This window comes from Equus asinus, chromosome 29 (assembly GCF_041296235.1).
Source record: "Equus asinus isolate D_3611 breed Donkey chromosome 29, EquAss-T2T_v2, whole genome shotgun sequence".
Taxonomy (NCBI): Eukaryota; Metazoa; Chordata; class Mammalia; order Perissodactyla; family Equidae; genus Equus; species Equus asinus.
Window position 1 is genome coordinate 38,454,587 of NC_091818.1, and position 20,619 is coordinate 38,475,205.

Below are 20,619 nucleotides of genomic sequence, written 5' to 3' on the forward strand. Positions count from 1 at the left end.
CTGCACCCTGCTCCCTCCACTTCGCCCTTCGCTGAAAGTTAATCATGGATTCGATTCCTGAGAGAAATTGTAACCTGGGTGATAATGGCCTTACCAAAACTTGGATGTATTTCGCCTTTAAATTGATAAGCTTTCTTTGAGGAAACAAAGCTACTTAGGTAATCAAATAAAATGTGATAGCACCCTGGGAGTACTAATATCCCCAAACTAGATCTCATACAGGTATTGATCCCTATCAGGCATGGTGTGGAATGTAGGTATGTCATCAGTGCTAATCAGATGAGAATTGACAGGGTCATGCTCAAAACCATATTCAATGTAAAAATCTTATCCAGAAAATAGTTGTAATAAAGCAATTTCTTCTTAATGTTCTTCTCGATGGATTCGGTGTAATTTTCACCCTAAAATGAACTATTTCAACTTCATTTATCTCAGCAGATTAATCTGGATAACCAAGAATAGAAAGAAAAACGTTTGCCTATTTTCATCAGAAGGACAGTGTCAGCCTTGTGCATTCTTTGTTTTCCTAGACACCCAAAGCCAAATGAGCAGTGCAGGGAAATAAATATGTTTTCAGAATAACAACTTAAGATCAATTGAACCTAAACTAATAGAAACAGGAATAATATTTTCATAGCTATTCAAACTGATTCTGAATCCCACGGGAAGTTGCAGATAATTCCTATCACATATCACAGCAAGCTCAGCTTCTCAATGGTGGGAGGAAATTAACATTTATTCAGAATCTTCTATGTGCTAGACACTGTACAGGCATTTTACTTGTATTTAATCCCCACAACCAGAGCTGACATTCAGCTGGTCTGCTCCAATACAACACAGTGGCTGGCATCCAGTACAACTGGCCAGACATGATTTCTCATTTGTCTGTGCCCTGAATGACCTCTCAAGAGTGCTCTTATTATTATCTCAGTATTTACAAATGAAGAAATTGGAGTTCGTGTGAACAAGTGACTTCCTGAGGGTCACACAGATTTTAAGGGGAAACAAGGACTTGAACACAACAGATCTCTTCTTATGCCTCACTTACTTCTATTTAATTTATTTCATGTTTTTACTTCGCTGAGAAAGTTTAGGTTGGGTTTTGACACAATTTTTGCCCAATATATGTTCAGGAGTGCAAATAGTGTCACTTGAGTATATCCATAAGTATTCACTGAGGGCCCTGTTTACAAAGTAGTTGAGTATGGCTTATTACATTTATATGAAAGAGATTTTTATTTTTTTAAGATATAATCAACGGTATTGAGTATTTATTGAAGGCTCTCAGAACACGCCAGGTGGAGAACATTTGCCAAGTGCTCACTATGTGAGGAACATTTGTCCATCCATTCAACAAATACAACATAGTTGAGAAGCACTTTCCATCTAGAATGAAAAACAAAACCAGAGTTAGGAAGAATTTCAACGTCCCTCCAGTCTCATCACCCATCTGATGCTTCAGCGTTTTACATAATATTCCAAGCAAATTACTTTTCAGCCCATGTCTGAATACTTGCAAAGCCGGAGAACTCATCTTTGGATAGCCGTGTCTATTAGAAAGTTCTTTCTTATAGCCATATATCATCGCCCATTTGAAAAAATTTCAATACCTCTTCCACATGGCAACTCTTCAACTATAGACAAAGACAGTTTATCTTATACTTCCATCCACCTTTGTCTTCTCCAGGTTAGATGGCTCAAATTCTTCAACCGTTTCTTATATGGAAATCACTTCAAGTTTCTCATGATCCTAGCTGGTCTCCTTTTAATGCATTCCAATGTTTATACTCCTCTCCAATAAAGTGCCCTGAGCTAACTCAATATTCCCTGTTCAGTCTGACTACAACAACACAGAGCCTTTTCTTGCAAAGTAGTTGAGAATACAGAACACACATAGGTAAAAAAAAAAAAAAAAAAAAGTACTTTGAAAGCATTGCAAAATGATAGATAATCAAATACCAATCAACATGGTAAAAGCTACAAATATTGGGCCTAATGGATTCCAAGGGATTCAAACCAGAGAAGTCTTCCCAGAAAAGAAGAATTGTGATCAAATATACCATGGAGATTCACCAAAAAGTGTGTGGAAAGCATTTTGTGAGGAGAGGGAAGGGCAAATTATGGGGTATCCAGAAGTCATTTTTGCTCACAAAGGACAGAGGCTGGTCCACTGAAAATTCGTGAGACTGGAAGATTGTGAAGGGAAGAGTTCCAGGGAGGAGATGAAGACAAGAATTAAAATATGTTCACCGTCTTCCACTTGACAGGTGGTTTACGTACATTATTTCACTTAATCCTCATACTTAACCTGTTGGGCATCTGTATACACATTTTAGATGAGAAAAAAAGAGACAAAGTTAGTAATAGATGGAGTAAGGAGTCAAACATAGGTTCTGCTCTGGCTACAAAGCCTTAGATCTTTCCTCTACATCTTAGGGACAGAGGAAGTCCTTCTGGAGTCTTAAGTTAAGGTTAGTGGGAGTCTTCAAATGCCATGATTAATGTAAAGAAGATATGATCTTGCTTCTGTTTCATGATAACAGGATGTCTTATTGCTGGCAGTGAAGGTGGTGAATATATGGTGTTTTAGTTTTATCAAATCCACACGTGTATAATGCTAACTTAAGTAAAGTCCCTCATCATTAAAAAATTCTGGGTGAAAACATAGGCCCAAGCTGTGTTTCCTTGAAACAACAAACGGTTCCTTCTCAGATCACTGTCCTACAAGTGAAAATATACAAACAGTGTAATCCCAAAGGAGATAATTGAGATAACATTGTAGCTTTACTGTCTTCATTTTTCATTGGTGAATTCATTTCATGAGCCACATGTATGCTATCAACTTTCCAATTTTTTCACAGAATATCAGCAATCTAGAGCCATCACATGTCAGAAGTTGGAAGTGATCCTGGAGCTCATTCAATCCCATATGCTCCACAAATAAGGAAACTGGCATTAGAGAGGTTAAATGACTTATCTAAGGTCACAAAGGCAGTTAGTGATATGCACAATGAAACATAAATCTAGGCTTTTGGACTCAACAACTCTCTGCTGCCTCTTAGGACAAACACCGACTAGACCAGACCTAAAGTGGTATCTTCAAAATGCCAGCACGTCCAACTGAGAGGTTGAAAAAAATCCATCCTATGGTCAGTTCCACTGATCTTTCTTCCACTGAATTGAGTTGTTTCTTGACTAAATTAATCAAATCAAGCAACTTCTGAAATATTTGGACAAGACCTGGATCAGTCCCTGTCTCATTTCTCTATGAATACATCTTGATGTCAACTGAACAAAAATAAGAAAGATTGGTGTGCAGATACACATGTTGTCTCGAAAATCTGAACTATACATTTGGCGTCCCAAAGGTTATAAGGTTATTCCTGTTAGGATCGTTAATCCAACTCTTACTAACGAATCCAAAAGTTACGTTTTCATTCCTCAGAGAAATAACCATGAAATAAGAAACCCTAGAAGCCTCAGTCTGCTTGGAGTGAAATTACAACTGTGCCTCTGTAGGGTGTCTCTTCCTAATTTTAAAATCAGCCTGTAGACGAGCAAGTCGACAGGTCAAAATGACAAACTCACCCTCAGAGTATTGGTTCATTACATCTTCCTGTTCAATTTAGTCCTTTAGGTGGAAATCAGACCTCAGAAATTTTCTAATAGCCCCAAACTCTCCTAACTCCGTTGTCCCAGGTTATTCAGGTATACATGACAAGAATTAAAGGTGCTAACTGGGTTTTGCTTGTTTCCTTTTTTCTCTTTCATTTTTTTTAATGTTTTGCATCTAAAGTAAGGTTTTTTTTTTTTATGGGTGCTTAACGGTTTTAATTTTATAAAACATTGTGCAACCAGATACCTTGGGGAACAGTAATTAAGTGGGATTATGTTTTCATTTCAGTGCATTCTAAATGAGAAGCCTAAATGCTGATTTTTGTCTATCACCAAATGGGGAAAACACACAGCCATGCTCATTGCTGAAGTATATTCCTTTGCTTACTATGAACAATTTCCTAATGATATTTGCAATTTGCCCTTTGCTTAAGCAGGCCTTCCCCGGGAAATGCAATGAATTCTTTAAAATAATGAAAAAAGTTTACTTTTAATTTTAATACTTGTTCCTAGTAGTCTCTAATCCTCATTCTTCCCACCAAGGGCTGGCCACTACCCCCCAGATAGGCAGAATATTCATTTAACAAATATTTCCTGTGCATCTACTATGATTCAAGCATTGTTTAGGCCACTGGATGCTATAGTCAATGCAGCATCATTTTCAAGTTGAATTCAAAGTCGTTTCAAAACGAGACTGAGGAGAAGAAGAATTGTGGTTACATCTAAATTATATACTAATTATGAGTTCGGAGAAAGAATGAACCCTACCTTGAGAGTTCTTGTGTGACATCTCTACAACGTAATAGCTAGCCTTGGAATTCACCTGGATTCAAATTCCAGTTCTATCATTTACAAGATTTTGATCTTGAGCAGTGAATTTCCCTTGAAGCTTCTTTCCTCATCTATAAAATGGAAATAATAGTTTCTACCTTAAATGGCTCCTGTAGCATTTCATGAGAGACTGATACTTGAAATATACTCAATAAATGGCAACTATCATCCTCGTCATCACCTCACTCTTAAAGCACCAAGTAAACTGTCCAGCATGCCAAAAATAGCCGCCAACCGGGAGCTGCTGCCCTTCTGCCTACACAATGAGAAGCCTGTGCTGGCAATCGCTGTGGAATAGATCTCTACAAACAGATATGTTAAGATGGTCTCTTTATCTCTGGCACCTTGCAACTAAAAGATCTCAATAAAGCCTTAATTTGGATAAATTCTGTAGACTGTCTAGAAATATTCATTAACTATGGATCTCTCTTATGGATGATTTTTTTTGGAAGTGCAGTTTTATTAATTTCGAACTCACAAAGCAATCAAACTAAGCTGGGATGATTTCTGTTATAAGTGCTTAGGGAACTCACTTTAATCAATAAATGGAGAGATCTGTAGTTATCCTGTCAATTGCGTCTCTCTCTATGGATCCACTTTCACAGTGCTTTTGGTACTTGAAACAAGCTTGTCTTCTCATTTACACCGTTGATTTGCATTATCTATGCAAAGTTTGTTATACAAAGACAAAGTTCTTCCTGCTGCCTATCTGAACTTTAACGCATTTTTCTTAATGAAGCTCCAGTCTGGTCTCTGTACTAATAAGAAGACAAGCAAATTCCACAGTGATTTTAGCCAATTAGAATAATTATCTCACGATGGCATGAAATGTTCTTGTTCCTGGCCCCTTGAAAAGAAATATTTCTGTTAGTCTTCGTTTAGGGAGACTTGTACTGAGGGAAGGAATAAAATAAATATCCTTTAGCTGAGCGGTCATTGACTCTCCTAATGGAGTTTGGTGGCTAGACTTTCAGGAAGTTCATAGGTTCAGACAATTCAAGTGGGTCTTTGAAAAATGGGCCAAATGACTGATGTCCAGTGTAGAGTGGAAACAATGAATGTGCTAACAACAAATCACTCTTATCTGCTCATTAATGTGGGTCCCCCAAGGACTTCTAATCTCCCATGTTGCCAATGTAGATTGGGTTACTAATTTGGTTGTTACATGAAAGTTCTAAAAAGGCATTTATCCCAATAAGTCTCTTTTTCACAGAGTTCTAAATAAAAGCACACAGACACCAAAAAAAAAAAACATTTCTCCCCACTCTTCCAAATATGACCATAAACCATATTCCTTAGCCAAGCTTTCTCTCCACACTATGATTATCAAAGGCTTAGGTGATAAAATAACCCCAACTTCAAGACCATTTTATTTTTCTCTCTGTTTCACCCTCGAAGTTTCGTTCTTTCTTAGGAGCAAAAAAGTCTCTATTTGTAGTTTTCAACTTGCAGCATAGGAGTAACCTTAGCAAGAAACAAAATAAGAAAAGTATTTTACTACAGTATAACATTACGTAGTTTACAAGTGAAATCCCATAAATCATTTCACTTGATATGTTCATTCACAAAGTAACTCCACAATTATTGCATTTCAAGGACTAGTGTGAGGCAGTGGAGATGCCAAAAAGAAAGGCGGTATCTGTTATCCAAGGGTTGACTGTTCACCCTCATGGCAAACAGGATACTTTGATTCTATTCATTTTATAAGTGAAGCAGGTTAAGGGACTTGCCTTAAGTCACACAGCTAGCAAATGCCAGAGTTGGAGGTAAAATTGAGGTCTTTCCTCACTAAGTACCACGTTCATTCTATTCTATGACACCGCCCCTCCCTATTCTCCAGGTGGAGGACTGCCTCTGCCTTTCCCTGATGGAGAACTTTCACATCTAGTCAGCACTAAAACTTCAATGGGAACTTAATAAGGATTCAGCCTAATGGAAGTTTCTTCTGCAAAAGACGTGTGTAATGTTAATGCTCTGAATTTATCTCAGGCCCACTGCAGTCTAAGCTGTATGCTACGTGTAAAGTGCTTTGCGTTTCTTCTAAGTTTCTGTATGGTGCAAACTGCAGGAAAACGGTTTAAAATTGGGTTTCTGCCTTAACCATGTGGATGTTAATAGGTAGTGGGTTTTATCTGAATTTCAAACATCTACTTTCTCATCAAATATTTACTCTCACGAGAGTAAATATGACAGCCATCATCATATGCTCGAAAATTATTTCATTTATTTTTAAAGGTGAGGGAAGTGACTTGCTCTTTCATCTGCGCACAAAATGATTGTCCAAGGAAAGATTCGTATCTAATCAAGGGGGTAGAGGAAGCATCTCATTAATTTGAGGAAGGCTAATAGACACAATCTTCATTGTACTGCAAAGAAAATAAAGATAGTGTTACAGGAGCAGGAAAGAAACCACGTGTTCTCTAAGCCAGTCTGTCACAGGAACACAGGAAGCAACAGGAACTTTTAAGGGACAATAATTATCTTCACAAGTCAGGAACTCCCGAAGATACCTAGCCTCTCCTATGGCTTTAGTTGGAATTCCTTTGTGGAAAAATGGCATGCTCATCAACTGTGTAGTTCTCACTTTAAAGACATCCTTATAGTCTTTATTTTCTCGTATACTTCTAAGTGTGGGATAGACTCTTTATGCCTTTCTGACCTTTCTGATTCTTGTCTCTGGGACTTTTTTAGCATCTGGTTCATAGCATCTCCCGTTTTCACTGTAATCTCTCTGATACAGATAAAAACAAAAGAAAGGAAGTAGCGCAGGAAAAGGGTTATCTAAATAGACCTTCAGAACATCTTGATAGTGTGTTGAAATATCTCCTGCCACTGGAGCCAAGTCTAGGTACATGCAGAGGAGCCAGTTACTAACAGCACTGTTTTTTTGTGGGTAGCTACAGGGTTAGAATGGGCAAAGAAAGCAGAAATAGCCAGGCTGACAGTAGGATAGGTAGACAGAAAAAGTCATGCGCTATCCAATATGGCAGCCACTAGCCACACGTGATGGAGTATTTGAAAACTGGTTAGTCCAAAGTGAGATGTACCATAACTGTAAAATAGACACAGAATTTAGTATCAAAAAAAAGAATGCAAATATCTATTAATACTTTTCATATTAATTACATGTTTAAATGATAGATTCATTATGTTGTTAAAGAAAATACCTTATTAAAATTAATTTTACCTGCTTCATTTCCCTTTTTTAACAAGACTATTAGCAAATTTAAATTACATATGTTGCTCACGTTATAATTCTATTGGACACCACTGTTATAGACTAACTTGGCATATCTCTACCCATCCAAAATAACTAATGCATCTGGTGAGTAGAAGCTAGACATATTTCTCTGAAAACTTCTTTCTTGACCGAGAGGTCCCAAAGAGCAGATGGCAGAAACAAAGGTTTGATTAGCATCCTTACATTCGCACTCATCCAATCCTTTTCTTCTTCCCAAGCAGAAATAGCCTTTTAAATGCTCTAAGGAAAGCTGTTGTCAAAATGATTTCCCTTGTCCTGAAAGAACCCGAAAGAATCTCCAAATCTTGAGACAAGCACAACCCTTAGAGAATTTCTAGCTTACCTTTGCAGATCCAAGACATTCCAACAACTACTTGAGCTTGATGATGAAGAGTCAATCTAAAATGAGCTGTTAAAGATTGAAAATGCCATTTCTAGATCAAGGAGTCACATGGTCTAGTCGTATTCTCTGTGTCTCTATGTGGCCATTGCTATTTAACCCTTAGACCTTGTGGGAAAATGGCAGAATAATAATTCTCAAAGCATTTTAACCCTGTAAGGGTAGTTTGGAAAAGAGCTTCTCTCACTTGGATGTCATGCAGAAGGACATTAATGTACTTTCATTAGTAATTATGCTGTAAAATAGCTTTGGCTCTAATTAATGATATTTGAAATGGTCAGTGAAGTAATCTGTAGTTATCAAATTTCCATCAAAGAATAAAACTGATGCATAAATCTAAAAGTTGGAAGGGAAATCAGTTATGGATTTCCTTGGTTACAGGTTACAGAAAAATCTGGCATAGAAAGTTAGAGGGTTTAGAGCAGTGAAACTACTCTGTATGATACTGTAATGTGGATCCATATTGTTATACTTTTGTCCAAACCCACAGAATATACAACACCAGGAGTGAACCCTGATATCAGCTCTGGCCTCTGGGTGATGATGATGTGTCAATGTAGGTTCAGCAGTTGTAACAAATGTACCATTTGGTGGGGGATATTGATAATGGGGGAGGCTGTGCATGTATTGGGTGCCGAGGGCATATGGGAAATCTCTGGGAACCTAAAACTGCTCTATAAATTAAAGTCTAAAAATATATATATACAAAATACATTTAAAATATATAAAAATGTATAACATATATATATATATATGCACACATACACACTATATATACACCAAAAAAAAGGTTAGAGGCTTAATATATTCCTCACATAACTGGAAATATGCAAGTGGCCTCTCAATAGCTGTTGCCACTGCTCTGTGCTGCCATTAGGGATCCAGGCTCTTTGTATATATCTGCTCAATGACATTTAGCTTGTAGATGCTCACCCTCATACTTGTTACCTCATGGTCGCGAGATAGCTGCTAAACATCTAGGTATTTCTCCGATCCAGGCAGGAGGAGCATGAAGCAGCAGTTCCTGTTTCAGGAAAGTGAAAGTCTTCCCAGAAACCCTCTGTTCATGTCTCATTGGCCACAGCTATGCCACATGACCAACCAGAGGCAAGTGAGGCTAAAGCAGCAAGTGTTTTTAGCTGGATTTATTGCTATTCTGAACAAAATCAGGACTCTTTTTACTAAGGAAAAGGGGAATGCACTTTGGGTGGGCATTAGCAGTCCCTGCGGCTGAGGCATCTGGAAAGTTTCTCTAGTCACCTTAGACATAATGAAACTCAAACAACTGATAACATTGACCTTTGACAAGTATGAAAAAGCTGAAGAAGAAAAGCATACAAACTTTCAAGAAGCTATCACACTTATAAATCTGGAGACAAATGGGACTGAGAACTGTTTGTTGATCAACCACGTGAAATCTATTTTTGTTGATTATAAAGATGTCTGTGTAGATAATTGGTACAACTATATTTGAATAATAATGAACTCTTCTAGTGATTGTCAGAACATTATTGAGTAAACAGCATTTGACTATAAAAGATCATCTATGAGTTCAATGGTGAGGAAAACAATTTGGAAGACAAGAAACGGGAAAGAACCTATTTTGAGTCCTAGTTCTCTGTGTATATTGTGTTCCAAACGGCACCATCTTCCCCCAAGCAATATATAAATAATCCCTTCCAGTCTAATGATTAGAAAGGAGTCAGTTGAATCACTAAGGACCACAGATGTCGTCAGCCTACCAAGAGGAAATGGCATCACCTAGCTAGCCATTTATCTTGTGGCTTTATGAGATATGCCCTTAGAAATGGAATGGGATGGAATGGAATGGAATGGGATAGAATAAAATAGAATGGAATAGGATAGGATAGAAATGCATCATTGGAGATAAGCGTGGTGTTGTTCAGAGAAACTTCTGTTTCGGTTATACTTCTGTTTCGGTTATATATGTACGTGTGTACTGGGCACAGTGCAAAACAAATTTCTTTCTGTGGGTTGTGGTCAAAAAAGTTTGAAAAGCCACTGTCTTAGCAGTTTCAGAACACCTAAGTGCAGCCATTAGCATAGGTCACCAAAAAGAAAACACAGCCTTAAAAACAGCACAAGAACTCAAAACAAGAAACAAGCCCCCCAAAATTAAAGTCTAATGTAATGTAATGCAACCTCCAGACCTGTGGAGCGCGTAGGAAACCGCAGGAATAGCAATAACAAATAACTATCTGTAAAAAGGGTGCCAAATTTTTATCGTGTTATAAATACCTTAATTCATGGTGAATTTGAGAAGATATGACACTTGAGGACAAGGGACAAGGATCAGTGACACCCAAGAATGGAACAATATCAATCTGGAAGGACTTTAGAAAAGCAGGAAGACCATGATTCTGACCAGCCACCTGTGAGTGGTGCCACACTAGAGAGAAAGGATCAGCAGTTAAAAAGATTATGCTTGCAAAAGCCCCATGTAATTAGTTGTGTTTATATGCCTAAATTAACAGTTACAACCCTGCGTTGTTATTATTTGCAGGTAATTACTTTTGTTGTTTTCTAAAGTCACAAGTTAAAGAACACTGTCAGTAACTTTTAATGAAAATGCCTGGTATGGTCAACTTGATTTGTTTTCCAGAATTTACCATAGAAATGAATACCCAGTAAACAAGGGCTCCATAACCAGCCCTGGTACTGATAATTTTACAAATGGTACCAAAACAGGAAGTGGCCCTGGACCAGAACTGTACGTGGTTTGCATAAGCCATGTGAGTGTTTCAGAAAGGCTAATGATCTGGAGCCCCAAACGATACTGTAAACATTTTCCAGTATTTATTTAGGTGAGAAGCTGAGCCCTGTGAAATTTTCTGCCTCCAAGCTGATATATCCATTCAGCAAACACAAAGCCGCGCCCTTGACCCACACCCTGGAAGGCAGTTTAGCCCACCAAAGCCCTGCCCTTGTCTCAAGCAGCTTCTAACCTATAGAGTGTTCTCCCCGAGAAGAATTCTATAAAATACAGTCATCTCCATCTCATCACGTTTCCAGTGATTGTTAACTTCCTCTTCTTGTTGGACCCCAGATGCCCAGCCCAGCCTTCTCCTTGATCTCTCTGTAAACATCACAACTACTTGGTCCACATTCTGGGTTTGTGTGAGACAATAAGGTCACTGATGAGGGAAGAAGTGATTCTACCACTCTTTCTGTGTGTTTAGCCACTCAACCTCCACCACCGCCACGTGTACCTCAGTCATTTCTTCAAGCAACTGCTCCTCCTCCCCTCCAGGTTAACTTGGATCAAGCTGCTAATCAGATACTCTAAGCTCCCACCACAGAAGGGACCAACGACAGTCGAGGTCTATCACTGAGATTGTTTGAACTGAAGGCTCTTGAGTCAAGAGGTAGATAGATGTAAATTGGAGACGATTGGTGACTATCTTCTCTAATATGAGCACGGAAACCTGTCTGAAGTAGAAGAGAATACAGACAACTCAGAGCCAAAAGAGAAAGAAAGAGTGGGCTGATGACCTTATATGGGTCTCTGAAGCAAGTTGTTCCTGGAACCAGACTTCCCACTACATGAGCCGAAACATTCTCTTTTGCTTGAACTAGATAGTGCCGGGTTTCTGTCACTTACTACCAACTGAATTCTGATTGATGCTACAAGTACATTTCTTCATGCTTAAGCTTATTGTTTACTCTGACAGACATATCCATACCACCTGCTTAACTCCTCTCAGCTAAGATTCAGTTACCATGGTTCCTCCTCTAGAAAGCCTTCCTTGACTTTCCAGGGAAAGACAAGCCTGTTCGCCTCTGTTTTCCCAGAGTGCTTTATGCCTGCCTCTTTTACAGCACTTCTCTCACTGCTGATCTCTGCCATTAGACCTCTAGAGTCTAGAGGACAGGAGACTGGACTGTCCCTCATCTTTACATGGCTAGGTTCAGAGCAGTGCCTGACACTGAGAGGTAGGGTAGACATTCAATAGAAGTCTGCCGGATAATGTCTGTTAAATGAAAGCTAAGAAATGGGCATTATGAAACGTTCAGAGAAAGAAACAACTCTCTGTAGGATCACCACTAACTATCATCTGATTTTAAAATGATAGATTAAACACCAACATCTCCCTGATGAACTCTACAAGTTATGGAGTCTTATTTCCACCTTTGTGGGCTGTGGAGTACAAGGAAACCTCATTTTATAGCTAATTGATTAATTAATGTATTCATTTGTTCAACAAATATATACTGAGTGCCTAAGATTAAACGCCATAAACTCAAAAGGCAGACTGTCGTTGTTTATGTCAGCCATGCAAAAATTGGGCTTAGTTCAAAATACCACTGGATAAAGGCAATTGGGTTTAGAAAATGTGATATATGCAGACTAACATTTCTGTTCTCTTTCTTTTATGCTTTTAGGTTTTCCAACTCTGTTTAGAATTTCCAATACTGTGAAAACTATACGTAAATATATTCTCTAGGGTCTTTTGCAGAATCAGAAGCCAAGAGGTAGGCAAATTAAGAAAAAGAAGTTGCATCAGTAAATGCTGACAAAATCATTATGATTTACAACCTGTGCAATCTTTGGTGAACCCTAAGACTTTTAACCCACAAGCACAGTTGGCATTTTTTGATGCTTCTATTTCAGGACAAGAGCAGAAGTCTGAAAAGTATCTTCATAAAACTGTCTATAAACCAGTCACCTCCAGGATTTCACTACGCTGATCGCATGTAACCAGATTTATCTACTTATCAGCCCACTCATCATTATCTATCACTCTATGTAGGTGAAGAGTGAAATGAATCTGGACTATCTCATCAGGGCAGAGGAGTCTGTCTTAGTGGGGAGAGAAACTCTAGGGGGCCAGCCTAGAGTGTCATTTTATTAAGTGATGGACCAACAAACATTTCTGGAGACTGCAGAGTGACAGTTAACACAACATAAGTACAGATCATAACATCTCCTAAGGATCACTGTGTCTTTAGCTGGAGGACAATTGGTTAGCAACATTAACCTAAGTTTTATAAATGCAACTATAGGTAAAGAAAAACCTTCCGAGAGCTATCCAGGAGAATCATAATCACCTAGTTGTACAAAATTCTATTTTCATATGAAAACATTAATAATCCTGTGGACCAGTTGATCAAGTTTGGAATGATTTCTCAATAGAGCAGGTGTAATTCTGTTGTTATGTATGCCAGCAGTTCTCGAAGTGTGGTTTGATGAACTCTGGAGTCCCCAGGCTTTTAGAGGAATCAGAGTTCTCCTCTTTTCCCTCTACACATGTATGTGAGGCCACACAGACTGAACTCAAAAGCAGACATGAGAAGCCAGCTGTTTTCTCTTAGGCCAGACATTAAAGAGATGTGTAAAAATGTGAAACAAGACCAGTCTTCTCATTAATTTTGCATTGTTTTGGAAAGTATCATTATTTTTCATACAACAGATGCTTTATTAAAATGTAATGGATTTATGATGTTACTTTTGAATGAATTTAAAAACAAATATTTTTAAATGTCCCATTTCTAACTTCTAATAGAGTAAATAGAAATATCACAGATAGAAGACAAATAAACGAAAGCACTTTGGGGTCCTTAGGAATTTTTTAGAGGGTCAAGGGGTTCTGACACCAAAAATCTGAGGACCACTGATGTGTGCATTCCAGATAAATTTTTCAGTATTGTTCCACATACTCTGAAGTTTCTTAAGCCCGTTTTCTTTCTTCGTGATTTTATGTTTCATCAGTTCTCTGAGTAGTAAACCTACATAGGAATCTTACTAACGCAGCAGATTAAGTCACAACAAATGGGCAATGGTTAAAAACCTACTCCGTGCAAAGTGTTCCATAGGTACACAAAGACCAAGATAGCTGTCCCTTGTGCCAATTTTTCCCTGGAGATATTTGGGCTATAGCAAGGCTACAGTATATAATGCATAAAATACTTTCATCAGTGTGGATCATAAAGGTGAAGTGTTTGTCCCTGAATACATCCGAGAGAAATGCCAGACTTTTCTAGGACAATTGACTCTTTCATTGAAAGTAAGAACTTATTTCTTTCCAGAGTTTTGTAAAGTGCGTGGCTGTCAGTTCTTGACCATGGCGACCAATGCTCTTTTGGATCATAACAGGACAAGTTAAAATACCGATTTCTAATTTCAAATAATGTTGGCCCACTTCACACAGACTTGGCCATAGCAAATGGCTTGTGACACAGCTCCTATTGCACATTATGCTTAAATATAAGAGTGACCAGTTGTCTTACTTCAAGGGTATTAGGAAGATCAGAAAGTAGCTATGCATAAAACAAACCGGAAATACAAGGAATACTCTCTGGGAACGAAATTTCATCACTAGGTCTTTAAATCATGTTGTCAAAGGTCTGCAGGATTATCTCCCAATCAGGTCTGGTTTAGAGGATTTCAAATAATCCAAATAAAACACAGTCTGTATTTGCCCATCTGTTACCGTGACAGCAAAAGTATTGCATTAAGGTGACAACCTACCCAAAAAACCTTTGTACCAATTTACTCTATGAGTCTCTTTAAATGTATAAAGAGATGGTTGATCATTTTATAAGCAAATTATGGGCAATTAGTATGTTCTAACCAGTTACGTGTGACTGCAATTTTGTTTTACATTATTAGAGAAAGAAGTTCTGCTCATGCTTCTTTATGGATTTGTGTTTCGTTTTATTAAAAGAATGGTGTCTCAATGTTTTCTGGAGACTGCACCGTGCTCTAGGATAATTACACCATTGAAATCATTTCAGATCATTTGTTTTGGATGCAATTAGGAAAAAGCAGTATCTTATGCCTCTTGACTTTCATGCAAAAACGAATTATTGTTCATTAAATGTAACTATTTGGTAAGCATAACTCATTCAGTGATAAACACTTTCAAAATATTAGGTGCCATACTTGGCTTTGTGGTAAAAATTTGTTGGTAACTACTTTGTTCATTATCGGAATTTGAATACCACAACAGTTAAGGTGGAAAGAAATTACGGTCAGACAATAAGCCCTGTTCACATCTTCTAGACAAGGCGACTCTTGTTATTTAAGGTGGTTTTAAATAGAAATAGTCTGCAATTTGGGGAATATGGGAGGAAATTCACTTGAATCCCCTTCTTCCTCCTCTTTTTTTCCTCCTCTTCCTCATGGTTTCCTCCTTCTTCTCCTTCTCCCTGTCTTCTTTTCTCTCCTCCTATGTGCAGCATTAAATAACATTGATGAGTGCCCTTTGTTTGATTATAAAACCTACAAGCTATTCCATGTGCTCATCTGGTTGGAAATTGGTCCCTGTGCCACATTTACTGTGGAAGGATAAACTCTTAGAGTTTGATTAGGCTTATTCTTGGCCAAAGATTGGCACATAAGCAAAAATCACTTATTATGTTCAACAAAATATTTATTGCAACGCTTGGAAATTAGCGTAACATTATAAATCTCTCACGTCATTGATGGCTGGTGCCACGAAAGACTTATGCTAAGGTGGAATATTACCAACAGAAGGCGGGATTATGCCTGGCTGAGCCAATCAGGACGGCACAAACGTTCCATTGTTTGAGAGCTTTGCCTCAAGACTCAAAATGCTGAGATTTCTCTCTCATATTTCTAAAAGCTCCCATACACACTTTCATAGGCAAAAATCAGCAGAGCTCTTTGAACTATCCGTGTGGAGGCAAGTGAAAGCATGGGCTTAAATCAGAAAAAATAAAAGTCATGTCAAAAGTCAATGAAGTAACCTGCCTTCCACTTACTGGTTACATTGTCATTATAGATGTAGGTTTGGCGCTCCAATCACTTTCAAAGGAAACTTTCCCATAACGTATAGCTCAGGTTTATTTTTCTAAAACTTTTTCACAAAAAGAATTGAAACGATTTCCTAAAGAGTTCGGAACAAAAATCATTTTAGGTCCTGAGCTATCTGGATATAATACACCAAAATAGTTTACTTTCCAAATTATTTGAATGAGGGATTCAATTCTTTGTTTGCTTATGTAGGAACATCCCTGAAATGTTCATTTTTAAAGTAATCAGCAACGTCAACATCATAAGTAAGCTATGGAGAAAAATTCAGCCCTGTATCAATCAACCAAACATCAAATATTTACTTAAGCAACTACTGTGTGACCTTCGTGGTATTAAATGGTCAATATAATACAATATATTCAGCTCTTCCCCACAGGAATTCATCACTTCTTTGTTAAAAATCACTGTTGAATTTTTCAAATAAATAAATCTTTAAATTAAAAACTTACTTATTAGTCATAAAATGATAAAAATCTTAGAGCTGAAATGGACCTTAAATGTCATGCCGTTTACACTTTAAACAGGATAAAGTTACCTAATTATTTTCACAGATGACTATACCAGACTTTCGTAAACACCATGTTGCAATTATAAAATCAATTATAACTGACCTGTGCAAATATCTCACAAGTGAGTTTCTTCGAGGATTCAGAACAAAGCATACAGTCCTTGAATTCCATATTTTTAAATTTGCACATAAACTCATTAGCCAGGAAGCGTGTATTGAATTACTCATATTGGATTTTCTTGGCAACAGTGCTCACCGTTTCTGAGCAGCACCCTGCCAAATCTCCAACTCCCACCTGGTGTTGTTCCTCAGAAACCCATCATATCTTTCCATCAGTTGACTAAACAAGAAACCAACTAAAATCAGTTTTGTTAATCAGGTAAGTAACTTGGAACATTTAAGAGATAGGTTACTGCATATTTAATTATTATTATAAATTAAACTAAAGTACGATTACAATATTTACAGAAAGTCACAGAAATAGGTTACAGAGAGAATATTTATTTCTTGGCATTGCTTCAGAGTTCATATCACAGTAATTTCTTTTACCTATAGGCAGTATTTATTTTAAAAACCTCAGTGCTTTGGAAGTTGCAAAAAAAATTAATGGCACTGTTTTGTCTCAAATTTGACTAAATTCTGCATAAAAAAGAGAGAGAATTTTGAAAAATTATAGACTTTTCTTTAATTACACGGTGCCAAGTGACTGAATTCATTGAACTTTTCAATTAGTTATTTGAGTAGCATTTAGACATGTGTTCGTTTCACAGGGAATGTGTAATGCATATTAAAGATTATAATTAATCATTCCACATTTGAGATCAAGGCCATTTGTGTTCATAACTTTTCTTCTGCCTTCCAGGAAGAACAAGTTGAGGTTAAAATAGAGTGTGAAAACAGATGATAATGTTGTGTGAGGAGGAGCAGATCAACAGTCCTGGGTAAATTTGATGGCTGAAAATATTCAACAAACACAAAGGTAATATTAAACAGTCTGTAGGTATCTAATCCTGAACATTCTGAGGATTTTCAAGTCCTATAACTTTGCTCGTCCCGTTTCCTCTGTTTAGAATTCTCTTTCCTGCCTGGTGAGCTCCCTACTCTTCCTTCAAAGGCAGCGCAAATATTGCTCCTGTAAAGTAACCTTGGATTCACCCAAGTCAGTATTAATTACAAACTCCTCTGAGCACACGTACTTACTACAGTCCTTACCACATTGTTCCATAATTATTTGCGCATTGCCCTCCCTCGTTCCACATTATGATCTTTTATTCATCTTTGTGTCCTTGAGTATCCAATACTGTTCCTGTGTGAGAGAACAGCTCCTGAAACCTCTACAAGACTGGTTCTCAAACTGTGGTCCTGGGACCAGCAGCTTCACCTCATTCATCTGATGTCACCTGGGAATTTACTAGAAATGTACATTTGTAGGCTCTACCAGGAGCCTTCTCGAATCAGTAATTCTGGTGCAGGGTGGGGAAGGGGTGGGCAAGGGACAGCAATGTGGGCTTAACAAGCCCTCCAGGTGATTCCAAAGCACACCAGATTTGGGGCTTTATCCCTGACAGGAAAATCCCAAGGTGGGGAAATGTAGCTGATGACAGGACCCTGTGCCCTTTCCCCTGACTTTGAACTTGTCCTTGCGACTCCATCACTCTGACCCCACTACAGCCAGACTCATTTCCCTTTCAAACTCTAACCAGTGGCAAACGAGGAGGCTGGGTATTTCTTCATTTCCATTAGTTTAGCCAACGAAGGCTATGGTAAATTTACAGACTTTTGTAAATTAAAGAAAAACAAAGGTTTAAAAATGAAGAAAGAATAGGGAACAAAGTACAGTGAAATTTGCAGAGCAACTGATTATCCTGTAATTAACTTTAACCACAAACAGGTACTGTCCTACTCCACATCCTGTCTGAAAACAGGACCAGTTCTGATCTCCTGGAACATCATTACGGCGCGATATATCCACGGGCTAGATAATGTTCCTCGATAACTTTATAAAGCAAACCCAACTGGACGACGTAGAAATTAGCCCTGAGGGTGCAGAAGTCAGGGGGCTTGACTGCCCAGCTCAGAGACTTTGAGCAGATTATCAAAATTTTCCAGCCTCTCTTTTTCGTCCCCATAAAATGGAGATAATACCTTTTAACACGTGGTTATCCAAGAGCAAAGTAAGATCACCTATAGGAAGGCAGTTCATAAGCTGTAAAGCATGAAAGCATCATATATACAATGTCTACATATGATATTAGTAACTATCTTTTTAGTTATACTAATAGTAAGGCTTGCTTACTGTTACATCACGAGTGTTAATTTTATTTTCAAAGATTAATTAACAAAGTTTATAAAAATAGTAATAGATTTCAATTTCAGATGAATTTTTACTTTCATAACATGTATTGTGTTTTCCCTGCTTTAAAATGACATCTCTAGGGGCTGGCCCCATGGCCAAGTGGTTGAGTTCAGATACTCTGCTTCAGTGGCCCTAGGGCTTTGCCGGTTCGGATCCTGGGCACGGACCTAGCACCACTCATCAAGCCCTGCTGAGGCGGCATCCCACACAGCAGAACCAGAAGGACCTGCAACTAGAATAGACAACTATGTGCTGGAGGGCTTTGGGGAGAAGAAGAGGAAGAAAAAAAGAAGATTGGCAACAGATGTTAGCTCAGGTGCCAATCTTTAAAAGGAAAAAAAAAGATATGTCTATTTTGGAGAAATTTTGGAAAAATAGGGAAAAGCAAAAAAAAAGAAAGAAAAAATCACTTGTGATAGCTTAACCAGAAATAAATCATATTTTTCTGTAAATTTTTGGTATAAAATTATAATCACATAGGAAATAGTGTATTGTAATCTGCTCTATTCACTCAGCAGCACATTGTGAATCTTTTTTGAATTTGGAAATATCCTCCAACAAAATTATTTCTACTAGCTGCATAGTCATCCGTTGTGACCCCAGAAGATCTTTCACCAGTATTCTTTGTGAATATACCAGACATTTAGATGGCTTCTAGGGCTTTGCAATTATAAATGTATGTTTTGTGTATTTATTCTTTTACCATCTCTGTTTCCTAAAAATAAGTTCTTAGAAGCAGAATTGCTAGGTTTGTGTTTATGAACACTTTTAAGACTTTTGAATCTTAGTGACAACCTGTGTTATCAAAAAGTTGTATAAATTTACACTTCCATCAGCAACAAATAAAATGCTTGATTTCTCGCATCATTATCAATATAATGTTATTGTTTCTTTAAGCTTTGCCAATTTTGTACAAGTAAGATGCTATCACATTTTTGTTTCAATTTACATTCATTTGCTTACTACAGAAGTGGATATAACTAAATTATTGAATGTATTTTAGAGTTAATACACCTCCAAAGAAGACTATTAAAGGCTTAAAGTAGGAAAATTGTAATTTCACTTATCAGAAAGATGCATAGAAATAACGTATTATCATTAAAGTCAGAAAATAATTTAGATCTTATAACAGTGGATTGTAAATAGTTAAATGTCTATTACAGATATGTATACGTAAATGTGAATATAGATTACACAGATGGAGGTGGAGATAGAGATGTGTATAGGTGAAATGCAAATTGCTATAGAAGGGATTGTGTGTAAAGGTCGTCTTTCATTACCTTCATACAAGTCCAAATTCATCTTTAGGCTCCTGCGTTCTTTTAAAGTCCTATTGCAGGTCATTTTATTAGGGTTTTGCTGACCTATAACAGGTATCTTTGATGCTAGTCTCATAAATACCCCTAAAGTATGCTAATATCAGAGGAGGAACACTACTGAGAGAATATGTTAATCGTAAACAGTAATGGTAACATTATTGCTTTCAAACTATTGTCATTAGTGTGATAATCTTAATTTGGGGTATTACGTGTGTTCATTCTTTTCCAGGTGGATTACGTTTTACATGTGGCTAAAACAATGAATCCTCGTAATTTTCACTGCATTTCTTGAAACGTGCACACCTACGTCTCTTCTGCTCCCTTCAAAAACTGCCAGAGTTTCCTGTTCCCACTGCTAAAGATGCTTAGCACCATTTGTAGGAGTTCTCCTTTGCAATCCACTGCCCTAATTGTTAAATAAGAACTTGCATCTTCCTAACTATGGTCCAAGTTAATCCTAAGAAGAAAGCTCCTTATTTTCTCTAGGATGAAGACGGCCCACCATTACCATTTTAATGAGCATTTACCAACCCCTTCGTTGTCATTCTTAG

At 37.6% G+C, this 20,619-nt stretch overlaps 1 long non-coding RNA gene across 1 annotated transcript; it reads right to left on the reverse strand.

Annotated features, from left to right (window-relative positions):
• Window positions 1–1,256: 1,256 nt before the first annotated feature.
• On the reverse strand, window positions 1,257–9,114 carry LOC139042472 (uncharacterized). The gene is made up of 3 exons (XR_011499200.1): window positions 9,021–9,114; window positions 8,031–8,096; window positions 1,257–1,386 (listed from the first exon to the last, which is right to left on the reverse strand). It is a non-coding gene; the product is annotated as an uncharacterized lncRNA (long non-coding RNA).
• Between the last annotated feature and the right edge of the window lie 11,505 nt (window positions 9,115–20,619).